A 14,939-nucleotide genomic window follows, 5' to 3' on the forward strand; every position below is an offset into this window, starting at 1 on the left:
CTGTGAATCTGATTGGCATGGCCTAGGCAGGGGTCTTCAAACTATGGCCCGTGGGCCACATGCGGCCCACAGAGGAGTCTGATCCGGCCCGCCAGGTTTTTTGGGCAGTGAGCGCAGCCGAGGTGTTACAGTAGGAATTAGTAGTTCATATAGTCCGGCCCTCCAGCTCTCTGAGGGACCGTGATCTGGCCCCCACTTTAAAAAGTTTGAGGACCCCTGGCCTAGAGTATGTGCTGTGTGCAATGGAATATTAAAGAGTAAGCAATGGCATGGGTTTGCAGTTTCTCCAGGAAGATATAGGCCCTGTATCATCAGGAGGGTGAGGATTTTGTAAACATAAAAAAACAGGGTCAAAGACTGGGTAGTTAAGAAGGATGATAAGTGTCCACATAGATCATGCTACCAAAAATGTCTTTGGAAGATATAGAAAACATTATACTGCAGAAACATCTAAAAATGCCCAATATTATTGGTATCATCATCAGGAAAGTTTCTTAAATAACTTTTGTATTAGTTTCTTATTGCTGTGTAACAAATCACCATGACATTTATTATAGCAGAGTATCTGTGGATTAAGGATTCAAGAGTGCCTGAACTGTATGGTTCTGGTTTAGGGTCTCTCACAAGGTTGCAATTAAGATGTTAGCTGGGAATGGAGGATCCATTTCCCTAATGGTATCTTCATATGAGTTGACCTCAGTTTTATAATGACTATTGGCAGGAGGCTTCACTTCCTAACCACATAGGCCTCTCTCTAGAGCTACTTGAATGCCCTAAGAACATGTCAGTTGGCTTCCTCTAGAGAGAGTGTTCCAAGAAAGAGTGAGAATAAAATGGAAGTTACAATGTCACTTTAGGATGTAGATTTGACAATTCATCATTCCTCACTCATCAAATTTGTTAGAAGCTAGTTACTAAGTATAGCCCACACTCAAAGGGAGGGAAATTAGGCTCCACCAAAGGGAAGAATATCATAACATTTTTGAAGATGTATTAAAACATCACAGATATTTTCCCCTCAGAAATGACCAAACTAATTTATTTGCGCATTTTTTTCTATTCATTTTTTTTTTTTGGTATAATAATATGCCACAGAATCTATTACAATTTAAATTACCACACACCTCCAGGGATATTTATTTTACCTGGTAAAAATCTTTCAGAGCTTAAAAATGAGAGGGTTGTCAGGGATAGCATCTTAATACCAAAGAAAGACATTTCAATTATAAATGAAATGTGTCCATTTGATCAAATGCCCAATCCTACCCCTACGATATAGAGAGTAATTGTATCACTGCCTAGCTATCTCTGTTGACGTGCAGGGAGAAAAGGAAGGAGGCGTTTTTGTAATTTTCTGAGAGCACAAAGTATTATAGAAACAGAAACTAAATGTCTTCAGCGGCCAAAGAGATAATACAAACGGTGAAGACTATAAAGAGAGGTGAGTCCTTTACTATTCAAATCCAATTTTAAAAAATAATGGCAACCACAATACCAGGCTAGTCAAATAAAATACCTGCACGTGCCTAGTTTGGCTCTCAGCTGCAACCTTGCTCTTCTGTTCAAGTCTACAAGGTCTGACTTGCTTCTTCTTTTTTTAAATTTTGCTTCAGAATTAATTATTTTGGGAGCCAAAAGAGATCTTGGCCTATCTAATACAACTTCTCCATTTTAGAGATAGGAATCTATATATATATATAAAAGGCTAATATGCAAGGTGTCCCCTTGGGAGTTCGACTGGGAGACCTGGAGTTCGGTCAAATCAATATGATGTATGCTGATCAGCAGGAGGCAGCATGGAATGAAGGAGGGCCCCAACCAGCAGCTGGCAGCCAGGGAAGGAAGAGCCAGCTGGCAGCTGGAAGGCCCGGATCGGCCCTGATCACTGGCCAGGCCTAGAGACCCTACTCATGCACAAATTTCGTGGACTCAGTGAGGGAATAAAAAAAGGGGGTATTTGAAGGATCTGTGAGTAGCTTATCATAGATGAACAAAGTAAGTTTTGTTAGTAAGTATTATGAAAGTCATTTCATTTGTAGTAAACCATTTTCTGAACACAAAGAGGTGGGAAGACTTCTTGAACTTATTGTTTTCCAGGGTTACTGGTTTTGAGTAAAGTTGAACATTGTTAAGAACCACATTCCGATACAGACCAAATAATCAATATTATATAACTTTCTTTACCCTAATAGTTTTTTTAAATCTTTTTTACAATTTGGTGGGCCCTAAAAGTACCTACCTAGGACTTTGGCCTAGGACTCAGAGCGATTGAAGACCTTTAAGATCACAGAGCTAGTTATTGCAGAGTTCAGACAAGAGGAGCCAAGTCCCAGGTTTTTACTACACCAGCACCTCTACGAAAATGAAGACGACTCTGTTCAGAGGTAGGATGAAACTTGGGGATGAGGAGGAGATGGAAATACCAATTGTGAGATAAGATCCTGCAGACTTATAAGGTAAAGACAGGTGAGGGAATTTCCTTAAAGAACTGGGCCTGGGGTGCCTTAATCATCTGTTACATGCATGTCATCATTCAACAACATTTATGATGCATTTGTGGTAGGCAGTTAGAGAGGCATAAGCAGAGCAAGGAAGATGGGCTCGATTCTCCAGGATGGAAAGCCCCAGGTACCTCCCAAAGGACAATTGCAGGGTGGGCCCTAGCCCCCAGGGTGACTTTTCCTTCCCTAGCATAAGGCCAGTCTGGAGATTTGGATCCTCTGGCCTTTCCTCCCTAGAGATAACACCTGGTCTCAGTTGTATTTCAGCTCCAGGCCCAGAAGAGCAACAAAACCACCCAAAGCTGACCTCAGGACCAGCTCATTGAATAATGATCCCCTTATTACTGGTGCCCGCCAATCAACTAGTGGAGACCACACCCTGAAAGAACACACCTGGAAAACTGCTGAGTATTCTACTGAGATCTTTTCCTGGAACCTCCCCTCAAATCTCCACCTTTAAAACCCTTAGGACATCATAGACTGTTGACCCTCAGAAGAAAGGCAAGGGAGGGTGGATGGGAAGAGATCAACCAATGAATTTGTATGCATTTATGCATAACTTCTGGACACAAACTATAGGGTGAAGGGGGCTTGGGGGAGGAGGAGGGAATAGGAGCAGTGGGAAGGGGTTAATGTAACACTTTCAACAATAAAGATTAAATCAATCAATCAATCAATCAATAAGATAAACCCCTGGACAGAGGACCCAGCAGAACTCCCCCTCCCAGAGCGCAATGGCCAGATGCCTGTCCCTCCCCCACCCCATTCCAGGTGCATTCCCACTACTTTCCTCACTCCCCTGCTCCTAAGGCCCTTCTCTTGCCTCCATAACTCCTTTCCTCAGCCCATTTCTTCTAGGAATTACTTCTTCTATGTCTGTGATTTATCAAATACATGTTCTCTTACAGTTGGGTCTTTCTTAGCCAGAACCTGAGTGGCCAGGTTGCTGAACCCACGTTTGATCTGACCCCACCTGCCAGACACCTGGTGCCACTCCTGCTGCCTAAAACACCTTTCCTATGTGACTCAGCTCTCAGGCAGGGAAGCCAAGCTACAAACAATGTCAGTTATTTGTGACCAGTGTTACCTATGGGCAGAGGAAGTGAGGAAATCCCGAGGGTGAACCACAGGAACACCTAACCCGGGGGAAAGTGACATTCCAGATGGACCAATGATAGGGACTTTGGGAAGGCGCCAGGAGTGTCCTAGTCTGAGGGGTTTCACACAGGAAGATCTACGATATGTGAACTCTGACCTCAGAACAGACCTAAAACGTGTACCTGACCAAATTGCCTCAATATTGGAAAGCCAGATGTCAGTGAACAGGGAGTGGTTAAAATCTCTCCCCACCTGCTTCAGGAACCCAGGACTAAACTGCCCAGAGGGTTTGAAGGGTCAATTAAAATAACTGAGAAACCTGCAGAAAAACAATCTGTCCCTCCCATTTTTCTAAACCACCCCTCAGTTCTGGTCCTTGGGCCACTCCTAGGTTAGGACGCAGGTTTCTCTGATGACTTTTCCACCCATTCTAGATACCTGGAATCTCATTCCTCCCTGCAGGAGGAGGATGCAGTTTTGAGGGGCGTTCCTCTCCTGCCTTATGGGAAATCTTGGGGGTCCCCGTCCCTGCTAATGCCCTGGGCGAGTCCCTGCCACCTCACCTGGCCTACCTTGAATTTCCAATTAGCGCCAGTTCTCTCCAGCCCTGGAAGGACAGGCACCTCCAAGCTGTGGGTGGGCCAGTTCCAGCCGCCAAGGCCCGGGGAGAGCTGGAGGGAGAGAGGGCGGGACCACAGGGCGGGGCTCGGGGAGCCCTGGCCAGGCGGAGGGGGCGGAGAAGGGGAGGGAGGGTATTGGAGATAGGGGTGGAGCAGACCTGGGGAGGGACGGGACCCTGGGAGAAGGGGCGTGGCCTGGTGGAAGCCTCACGGTCCCACAGGGTGGTCCCGCTGTCCCGCTGTCCAGCCCTCGGACCCCCAGGCTGCTGTCCGGCTGCAAGGAGCCTCAGGTGAGGCCCCCCCTGGCTCGGCTCAGGCTTCGGATCCCAGGCGGGGCGTCTCCGGGTGCGGCTCTGTTCCTTGAGCCCTCTGGCGGGGAAGGAAGGTGAGCGCACGCAGCAGTGGGTTCATCCTCTTCGGCTCCAAGTTTCCGCAGGTGGGACTGTCCAGATGTTGCCACAGTAGTGACCCAGGCTGCGCATCTATCAAACCATCCGTCCGTCCGTGTGTGTGTGTGTGTGTGTGTGTGTGTGTGTGTGTGTGTGTGGTAGGGATGGGGAGCGGGGAGTTGGCAGGGGGCTCAGTATTCCTGCCTGTGGTCCTGGGAGGAGCTGCTTCCAGAGACTTTTAGAGGCTCGCCTGTTTCTTAGGACAGTTCCTCCCGACTCGGAAGTCTGGCTGCTAGGGAATCTGCGTCCTTTACTTTAATTCCAAATTGATTCCCATAGCCAGGGACACCCCCTGGTGGGCCTGAGCCAGAGCAGGGGTGACAGCCCCGGGCTGTTGGGGAGCCGGCCTGGCCAAAACCTACCCCGGCGCACCTGCGGCTGAGCCAGCGATAACCAAGGCAGACACAGGAGTTTGGTCACCTGTAAAGTGGACAAAGAGCAGGGAAATGTGTGTGTGTGTGTGTGTGTGTGTGATGTCTGCACTGACCACGGACAAAAATCTGGAAAAGATGAAATACTAGGAATACTGCCTTCGCGATGGGTTCTTTCTGATTCCTCCCTCATTCGTTAGAGCATGTTTTGGTCCTTACCTAAACTTTTAACCAAGGTGTAAAGAGAATGGTGCAATACAGCGACCTTAACGTTTTCTCCCTCCCTCTTCCAGTTATAGACTAAGTGACTTCAAGGTCACCTGTTGGGAACGTTTACCTAAAGAAAGGGTTCCTCCCCCTTCTTCCTTTCTCCCCTTCCCCCACACTGGGCAGCTCCCCTCCGCCTGGGGAGAGGAATGCACCCACTGCTGCCACGCAAATACTTGTGGTTCATTTGGTCTCCTGATTTGTTCCTTAGCCTTCCTTGATTTAGTTCCTTCATTATCAAAATGTTTTCTGTAAAGAAAGCCAAGGGAGGAGGAGAAAAGGAAACTAACTGCCCATGAAGTGGTCTAGTGAAGTGATTATTTGTTTAAACTGCAAAAGTTGGAACTCCACTGAATTCCTCTTTGGAGGAAAGATGTTTTAAAATTAATTTCAATATTAACAAAACATCGATTGTTGCTCAGCGGATATGGCTCAGTGGTTGAGTGTCAACTTAGGAACCAGGAGGTCAGGGTTCTATTCCCGTAAGGGCACATGCCTGGGCTGCCTGCTGGATCCCCAGTGGGGGCATGCAGGAGGCAGCCAATCAGTGATTCTCTCATCATTGATGTCTCTCTCTCTCTCTCTCTCTCTCTCTCTCTCTCTCTCTCTCTCTCTCTCTCTCTCTCTCTCTCCCCCTCTGAGATCAATAAAAAGTATATTGGAAAAACAAAACAAAAACATTCACTGTTAAGCCTCTCTCTGTGTGTGAAATCTACCAATAGAGTGAATGCCTTAGAAATTTGAGGTTCTGGCCGAAACCAGTTTGGCTCAGTGGATAGAGCGTCTGCCTGTGGACTGAAAGGACCCTGGTTTGATTCCGCTCAAGGGCATGTACCTGGGTTGTGGGCATATCCCCAGTAGGAGGTGTGCAGGAGGCAGCTGGTCGATGTGTCTCTCTCATTGATGTTCCTAGCTCTCTGTCCCTCTCCCTCTCTGTAAAAAATCATCAATAAAATGTATTTTATAAAAAGAAATATGAGGTCTGGTTAACATGGGATCAACTATACTAGAAGTGTATTTAGGTTATAAAGGACTTTATGGAACCTTGACAATAATGATATGAGGAATATTTTAAAGTTTCAAGATTTCTACATTCAGTTAGATGTCTTTGTGGCTTGAAAATTCACCTACTCTTTCTGGTATTTAATACTGTTATAACTTGTGGCATCTCTTATTAATAATTCTGTCAGTGTATTATAAAGGGCATCTCTCCGGAACCCTATTTTGAATGAATAGTTATTTTTTTTCCTAGTGAGGTGGTAATATTTTTATGTTTAGTTCTGCTCTAGACTGAATTAGAGGCAGGGAGAGGAGGTGAGGATCAAGGGAACCTGTGCACTGAGTTCTAGTTCCAGATCAGCTTTGGAGTCTTGGCAAGTTCCCAAGTTAATTCTGGAAAACTTATATATGCCATTTTTTTCTTCAAAATAAGGAGGTTCTCATTGTTCTTACTAAAAGGACATTCAGATCTCTTTGAACTCTTGTATAAAAGTCAAATCTTTATTTCTAGAGGTAGGTATCACTGCTCTAGAGAAGTCTCTTCTAGAGTTTCTAGAAGGTGTCCCAACTTGCTGGGCATTGCCCCAACCCCACCTAAGTAAGCAGTGTGGTGCCATGGTTAAGAGCATGAGTGCTGAGATTGATGGAACTCTCCATTTTCCAGCTCTGATCTTGGGCAAGCTACATATATTCTCCAATCTCATTTTCAAGTTTAGAATAAAGATAATAATAATTACTAGGGTCATGGAGGTCAAGTGAAGCGATGCACATAATGTAAGTAGCACAGTGTCTATAACTTGATAAATGGTAGTGTTATAAAACACTCATTTGAAGAACTGATAGGTTTTATTAGGAGATTTATAAATGGGTCAGCATCCCATCTAGCAACCAGGAGTGCTCTTAAAGGTTCTCAAAATGGGAGGTCTTTATGGGAAGTAGGGCAGGGGGAGTTATTAACAAAAGAAAAAGGGGAATACTCTTGGGTAAGGGAAAGGTGTCTTGGGGGAAGTTTTTTATCATGCAAATTGACTCTGTCCAAGTGGTGGGAGGTGGGGGAATGGAGAGGGCCCATATAACAGATGACCTCACTGGTGTTGACCAGAAAATTCCAGACTGATTAATATTATATGTCTGGGAGTCTTGAAACTTCAATTAGATTAGGTATTAAATCTAGGTTTGGTATTTGGGCTTTTCAGCAAGAATGGCACCATTTAGGGCCTGTGGTTTTCTCTTTACAGTAAGAATTGTTGTTTTTAACACTGATCTCTCCCCTCTTACTTTAACAAGATGATAATTAACCTGAAAAAAAAAAATGTCAAGTTCTATGTATGGTTTTTTTGTTGTTTTTTTTTGTTTTTTTTTAATAAGCAAGTACAGGATGAGGAAGTTGTAATTAATCAACCTCATGGTTAATTGACTGCATGTTTCCACTGAGTCAGCAGTGGATTGTGAAGGCCCAGCAAGATTTTGGCTGTTTTAGTAGAAATTGGAATGCACTTCTATAACCAAGGATATTTTTCTACATTTGTCTTTTGCTTTTTGTGCAGACCTTACAGCTACACTCATTTACCCACTGACCTGTCTCAGGGAAGAAAGAAGAGGCAACTCTTAGAGCCCTATCATATTTATTCATAACTGAGACACTTGGACTTGCCCTGCAGCATTTTTCACTTTCTGATACATGTTGAACTACCTGAGGATAGAATGCAAAGGAAAAAGGGACATGTTCCTGCACTCTAAGCATTCATAGTATTGTTCGGGTAACAGACAGGAATAATCACAGTAGTAGTTATTGCACTCTAAGCTCAGATAAAGGGAGTAAAAGGAAAGGTGAGAGTTGAGTTCTAAATATCAACCAGGAGAGGCTCAAAGTGTCCCCTGAAAGGGACTGGACTGAGGCTGGTCTGCCCTTGCATGGTCTGGAATAAACCGCTTGCTTTTAAAAAAGTTTGTATTTATTGATTTTTATAAAGTGAGAGAGGAAAGAAAAGAGAAAGAGAGGGAGAGAGAGAGAGATCAATTTGTGCATTCATTTGTTAATTTTTATAGGGTCCCGGGCTGGGTATCAAACCTGAAACCTTGGCTCTAATCAACTGAGTGTCTTGCTAGGGCAAAGCTATTTGCTTCTATGTGTGGGTGGTTAGGGAAGATAAGATCTTGTGATTTATTTATTAGCTGGCTGTAAATTCCTTGGCCTTGTCTCAGTTTCCCCATTTCACTTGCTAAGGAATTTTTCTAGCTTACTGTCCTGCCTCAAAAGAGTTAAAGTTTAGTTCCAGTTTTTAAGATTTTTTTACCGGACTAAACCTGGTGCAATTACTCGGTAATTGCAAAAAGACCAACCACTCTGAGAAGATTTCATGAGAATGAAGGTGCTGTACTACAAGCCTGCAGACGATGACATGTGTGTGTGTGTGTGTGTGTGTGTGTGTGTGTGTGTGTGTATGTATGTATTTCAGCAAGAGGGAGAGCAAGAGCCTTTCCCAAATTGTTTTGTCCCTGAACAAAGTATGGGATTTATTTTGACTCAGGGAAATTCATGCATAAACATTGAGCTTTCTCATCACAGGTACAGGTGTGGGCATTCCCACACATGCTCAGTTAGACAGCATGCCTATACATACATCACATGTTTAGCTATAGCCACGAAATAATTTCCTTACTTTGCTTCTGCCTTTTCTCTATAAAATCTCTCCCTGAGCTATCCTATCGGTGCTGCTTTCCTAACCTCTTACAGTTTGGTACTGCCTGATTCAAATCTATTTTTGCTCAAATAAATTCTTTTAACAGTTCATTATCACTCTCTCACTTTAAGATATAATGGCTGGGTGGTTTCAAGCCTATGAAAATAAAAAAGATTCCATCTGTAGAGACCTGGTTAGAGACTAAGCTTACCTTAAGCATTTTTAAGTGTGAATGTAAATTACCAGCTGAATATTACAGTAATTAAAGTCCTCCCTGAGAAGCCCTCTTGGATCCTCTCCCTAGCCAGGGTTGGGTGCAGCCTCCCATGAGTGCTCCATATACCTCGCAGGAACCAGGCCTTAGCCCCTCTCTCTGTGTGGTGATGGGGACTGGAGCCTTCCTCTCAGTCTGAAGGGGTGACAGAGTTAGGCACATGGTTGGCGCTTTGTAAATACTTGCTAAGCAAATTAACCACTATGTTTGGAACCACTATTAAAACAAAGTTTACTTATTTTTGTGACGCATTTTATAATTTTTTCTTTAAAAATGTTTTTATTGATTTTTAGAGATAGAAGAAGGGAGAGGGATAGAGAGCTAGACACATCAAGGAAGGGAGAGGGAGAGAGAGTTAGAAATATCAGTGAGAAACATTGATTGGCTGCCTCCTCCAGGACTGAGCCTGGGCATATTCCCTGCATGAGAAGGAAACCTGGGACCTCCTGGTTCATGGGTCAACACTCAACCACTGCGCCATGCCAGCCCATCCTCTTTTCTCTTGTAAATGGGGAAAACTCTGCTAATTCTAGATGCTTGCTTTGAAAAATACAGTGTATTCAACTACAATCACTATTTAGAAACTGAAAGTAAAAATAAATTTTAGTAGCATTATACATACTTTTATTTTAGTTAAGAGAAATAGTGACTGTGATTTTTAATACCCCATCAGGTCACAGGAGCACAAGGATACTTATTTCTCCTCCTCTGAGGCACTGGCAGGTGAGCATTTGAATCATCTTTTTCTGTGCATTTTGATTTCCTATTGAACAATAAATACAGAAAGAGTGATTTTGTTGTTGTTGTTTTCCTTTATTTTGTCTTATTGTTGTTGTTGTGTTTTAAGTTAGATCACAGATGTAAACCAAGTCGGAGAAACTCTCTTGAATAGCTAATGTCTGTCTACTGAAGGAGAAAATTATTTTCTGCCCTCTGTGTTCCTGTGTATAGAACATATGTTCTGAGTAGCTGCTATTTTCGCTGCCTCTTTTTCCAGTTGAAGTGCAACATAAACTATTTTAATTAATATTGTGTCACCAAAAGGGATTGAAATAGCCAATTGAATTCTACCAAGATAGAGTCTTTTGATGAAAACATATCTTTATTGATTGTGGATGAAGAAAATCATTCTTAAAATGAAATCCAGAGAAAAATCATATCCCTCAGAGAAATTTTCTGAGTGGCAGGCTGAGATTAACATCATAAAATTGAATTTGTGCTGCAAGCCCTTGATGTAATCAGCAGCTGGGAGATGGCGTTGCCCTCGCTGTGCTCCCTCTGATTGTGGTGAATTATTGTGTGGAATGAAATAAGTGTTTCTGGTGCCCCTCCTCCAAGAAATACAAACCAGGCATTACTAGCTAGTTTCTTGCTAGTTAAAATGGTTTGGATCTTTTCCAGACCTTTTCAGTCTTACATATATCCGTAAACTATGGGTGTTGGGTATTTATTTATGTCTCAGGAGATTCCTTTATGTCACTGGATAGTGAATTCTTTGGCCAGTAGAAACTGAGCAGAGCAGAGCAGAGATGAGAGAGGACTCCTTGCCAGGAACTTTTTTCCCTTGTAGAGTAAGCAGAGGCTGGGAATATTAGAAAGTGCTACATTTGCCTGGTTTCTGTTGGCCTATCGGTCCAGTCAAGCTCTTCCCTGTCCCCCTTGGCTGCCTCTGTGACATTCACTGCATTAAGTCATCACAATTTGGAAATTCAAATTTGTACTGTGAGTCTTGTTCCATGGCACCTGTGTTACTATGGGCTTTGTTGTTGTTTTATGCTCCAATGCTTTAAAAACAATCTTGCCCATGCATGCACTTCTACACATGTAATGAATAGGTCTTGCAGATTAAGTAGAAAAAAATCTACTTATACATTTACCCTCAGAGTAAAGAGTGACTTGGCAACTTAACCACCACTGTGGTTGAAACTCAGTTGTGTTTGTTTTGTTTGGATTTAAAAATAGGTGGGTTGGTCTGTCTGTAAACAGGAACTCTAAGCTATGACAGGTACTAGTGTCATTATTGAGTGAATTCACTCACTCTCAACCCCTTTGAGAATGAGGATGGTCCCTAAAGTCAGACAGATCTAGGATGCTATCAAAGCCACGGGATTTAGGTTTACCAAGCATATTTTCTCAATAACACTGATGGTGGGTGCACAGGTGAAGTGATGTAATGCATGGAAAAACTCCCGGCACATCTGGAATACTCATGATTCTAGTTACCATTCAGAAAAAAACACTTGATGAATTGAATTTATAACACTATGTCTTAAGACTAAGAAAAAGGGGAAAGGACAATTAAGGCAGAAAGTGGGAATGTGTTCTGGAATAGGGAAAGTGGGAGGACCCAAGACTAGGAAGTCAATTATAAAGCAGTGAGGTAGGGGAGTATCAAAAGGAGATAGGATTTGCCTTTGATCATGACAGAAATTCACAAAGATGAGAAGAATGGTTGCACCACCCATGTCTTAAATGAATGTTAGAATGGGCTGGAGGTCCCAGAACATATCTTTTTTAAAATGGAATATTCCAGTAAGACTAAAATTCCGTTGGATTCTAACCTTCAAGTCCTAATCCTCCCTCTCCTATTCTTTCTAAACTACCATGAAATTCTGCATCCATGGCCTTCTCCATGTAAATCTATTTTAATCAAGCTTCTGCTAGGATCCTGGAGTACTCTAAGAAGGTGGGATTATTGGCAGAGGGTCAGTGTTTTCTGTCCAGTCAGAAAGCACCAGCATCAGGGGAGTTAGGGAGGTTTCTCCAAATAAATCCATATTCCTGCCTATGGGTGTGCCTTCCATGTTTATTCTGAGAGGAAATGAGAATTGTCATGATGGCTGTGGACTGACTTCCAATGTCAGTTTGTGTTGAAGTTGGGAGAAGGGATATAGATGTTAGAGCCAAGGAAGGAGACAGTGGCCCATGGAAAAAAACAGAATATTTCTAAGAGAGAAGCCTGGTTGTAAGGGATACACCAACAGTAACATTGGAAATAAAGTGAGCTCTGCCCTTGTTCTTTAATAATACTCATCTTAGCCCACTCTGTATCAGTTATTTATGAATTTATGACTTGACTTGTAGGTTCTGAATTCCTAGAGGTTAGAAACTATGTTTTAAAAAATTATTTCACCTTTCATTTACTAGGGCTTTTAATAATAACCCATTGAAAGATTAAATGAATATATTCCTTTCACAGGGAACCTATGATATGGATAGAAAGGAGATTTATTCCTTGAAGCCAGGGAGTCAACATGGTTGGGTCCTTGTGAGGAGGAGTCTGTTCCCTGCCTGCCCCCTAGTTTCTGGTGTTTTGCTGGCAATATGTGGCATTATGTGACTTGTAGAAGTATCATCTCATCTCAGCCTTCATCTTCATGTGGCTCTCTCCCTATGTGTGTCTTTCTCCAAATATCCATGCTTTATATGGATGCCAGTCATATTGGATGAAAGACCACCTTAATCCAGTATGGCCTCATCTTTAATTAATTATATTTACAATGACCTAATTTCAAAATAATGTCACATTTTGAAGTTCTGGGGCTTAGGACTTCAACATATGCATTTTGGAGTGGGCTCAATCCAACCGAAACAGATGGGAAAGTGGTAGACTTTGGTCTACTTTACCAACTTGATACCTCTATAATTCTGTCTTCATCTCCCCTGCTTAATTTGCTAGCAAATAGAATCTTCTATAAATTATGAATAATAAAATAAAGCATTATAAATGACAGGATTCCATTTGTTGTACTGCTGTTTACTTAGCAGGATTTATACACAGATTTTGAGATTAAAAATGCCTGCCAATAACAGCAGCTAACTTTATTGAATTCTCACTCTCTAAAAATTTAACTAGATTGTCCCACTTTCATATCAACCCTATTAGATTGATATTGTTATTTACTTATATTTTATTGAGGAGAAACCAGTATGCAGTTGTAAAGTAAGCTACCTCCCCGAGGACATAGAGTAGTAGAGTTGGCATCCCAATCCAGGTTGATGACTTCTAGGGCCTCACCATTGGGTAAATACTTTCTTCTTAGTCTTACTATAGCCGGATAAGATTGATATTATTCCCATTTGATGGGTGAGTAAAATAAAGTTTAAATTAACTAGGAACTTGCTGGGTCACAAAACCAGCAAGTATATAACACTTAATTTTATTTCTCTGGGGGAAGTGTTCCTTGTTCGATTTCAAACTCCACCGGTGTTTTCTCCCCAAACACTCTTGCATTTAGTTTACTGATCACACCTGTGGTAACTCAGGACATGCCTGTCTCCTCGTGAGTTCCTTGAGGTTTGTGACGGTCTTTAACTTTCAGGTCTACATCCCTAGAATTTTGCATGGCCTCTGGCACATAGTCAAAACTCAATATTTGTTAACTAATTGTCTAGAAGTAAAGGCAAAGAAGCCAAAGAAAAGGAGACCAGTTGAAGATACAAGAAAGGGTTAATACATGGAGTAACTAAAATGATAGAAGATGAAATTTGGGGTAAAGAGAAAAATGTTATTATGAAAGCTGAGTATGTCTATCTTAGAAAACTAGGCTTAAAATAAGGAAAGGTACAGAATATTGAAATGATAAAAGGAAGTTCATTAATTTCTAAGTGCTGGATTTTCTTGGTTAATTGGAAGAAAGAGTCATCAACTAAGAGTGCTTTGGGGCAAGGGATTGTTTGTTTAAAAATTAGAGGAAGATAATTCACTTGGGAATAGATTAGAGATATGTTTCCCAATATGATTTTAGGTAGTGCACAGCAAAATTTTATCATAAGTAAAATAAATACTTATTCAGTGGTTATTTTAATTTATATTTTGAGAAAATCTAGCCAGCACATCATATTCATTGGTTTTGTGGATAGTAATGATTGAAATAATTTTAAAGAGACTCAGCTATCTTAATTTATTCTTAAATAAGTTAATACTTAAAGTGAGTTAATTTGAAGTAATGTTAGGCAAATACATTATGCTTAAATACAGCAAAAAAATCACTCACTATTGGAAATATGTTTACAGAATTCACACAAAAATGTTTTTTTATCTAATAGTATGAATACTTAGTTAAAATGAATCATAAGATGACTCAATACTTAAATACTTAAATACTTTGAGGTCAGGGACTGTGTTTTTCTGTTCTTTGTGCTCTCAGTAGTCCAACCCACCTTTTTCAATACATTTAGTTTTCAATAAATATTTGTTGGATTTATTTAAAAATGGACTAGAATAGTGGTGTTTTTCGTCATAGTAAATGCCTTTAAGTTAAAAAAAAGAGATTTTGTAAAATTTAGCATGTTTCATGTAGAATAAACTAAAATAAAACATATTCACTTCTTAAAGCCTACAACTAAGATTTTAGAAATAGATTGGAAATCCATGAAGTTGTTCAGTGACAAATAAAGGAGCCAGCTTGAAAGAAATGAACCGTCCTCATTTTTCTTTAACTACCCTAATGCTGTCTCTTTAACAATGTCTCTTTAAACTTGATATTAGTTTAGTTGAGTGACCTCTGTTGAACTACAGCTTAATGAGCAAGGAGGTGAAATTTGAAGGTAGCTCAGTACTTTGTGAAAATCTCTCACAAGCCTGGGCGTTGCTGAGAACTGTGATGGAAATTCCACCTGTATCATGAGAGGGACTGTGATTTCTTTTGCTTTATACACGTTCCAGATCACGGG

At 41.5% G+C, this 14,939-nt stretch overlaps 1 protein-coding gene across 1 annotated transcript in view; it reads left to right on the forward strand.

The window, feature by feature from the left end:
• The first annotated feature begins 4,452 nt into the window (after positions 1-4,452).
• Positions 4,453-14,939, forward strand: part of WDR72 (WD repeat domain 72) — a 175,100-nt gene continuing 164,613 nt past the window's right edge. The window contains exon 1 of the mRNA XM_084894070.1: positions 4,453-4,509. The gene's annotated coding sequence lies outside the window, so the exon portion shown is untranslated. The remainder of the gene's footprint in view (positions 4,510-14,939) is intronic.

The sequence above is a fragment of the Pipistrellus hanaki genome (genome assembly GCF_964339955.1).
Source record: "Pipistrellus hanaki genome assembly, chromosome: 1".
Taxonomy (NCBI): Eukaryota; Metazoa; Chordata; class Mammalia; order Chiroptera; family Vespertilionidae; genus Pipistrellus; species Pipistrellus hanaki.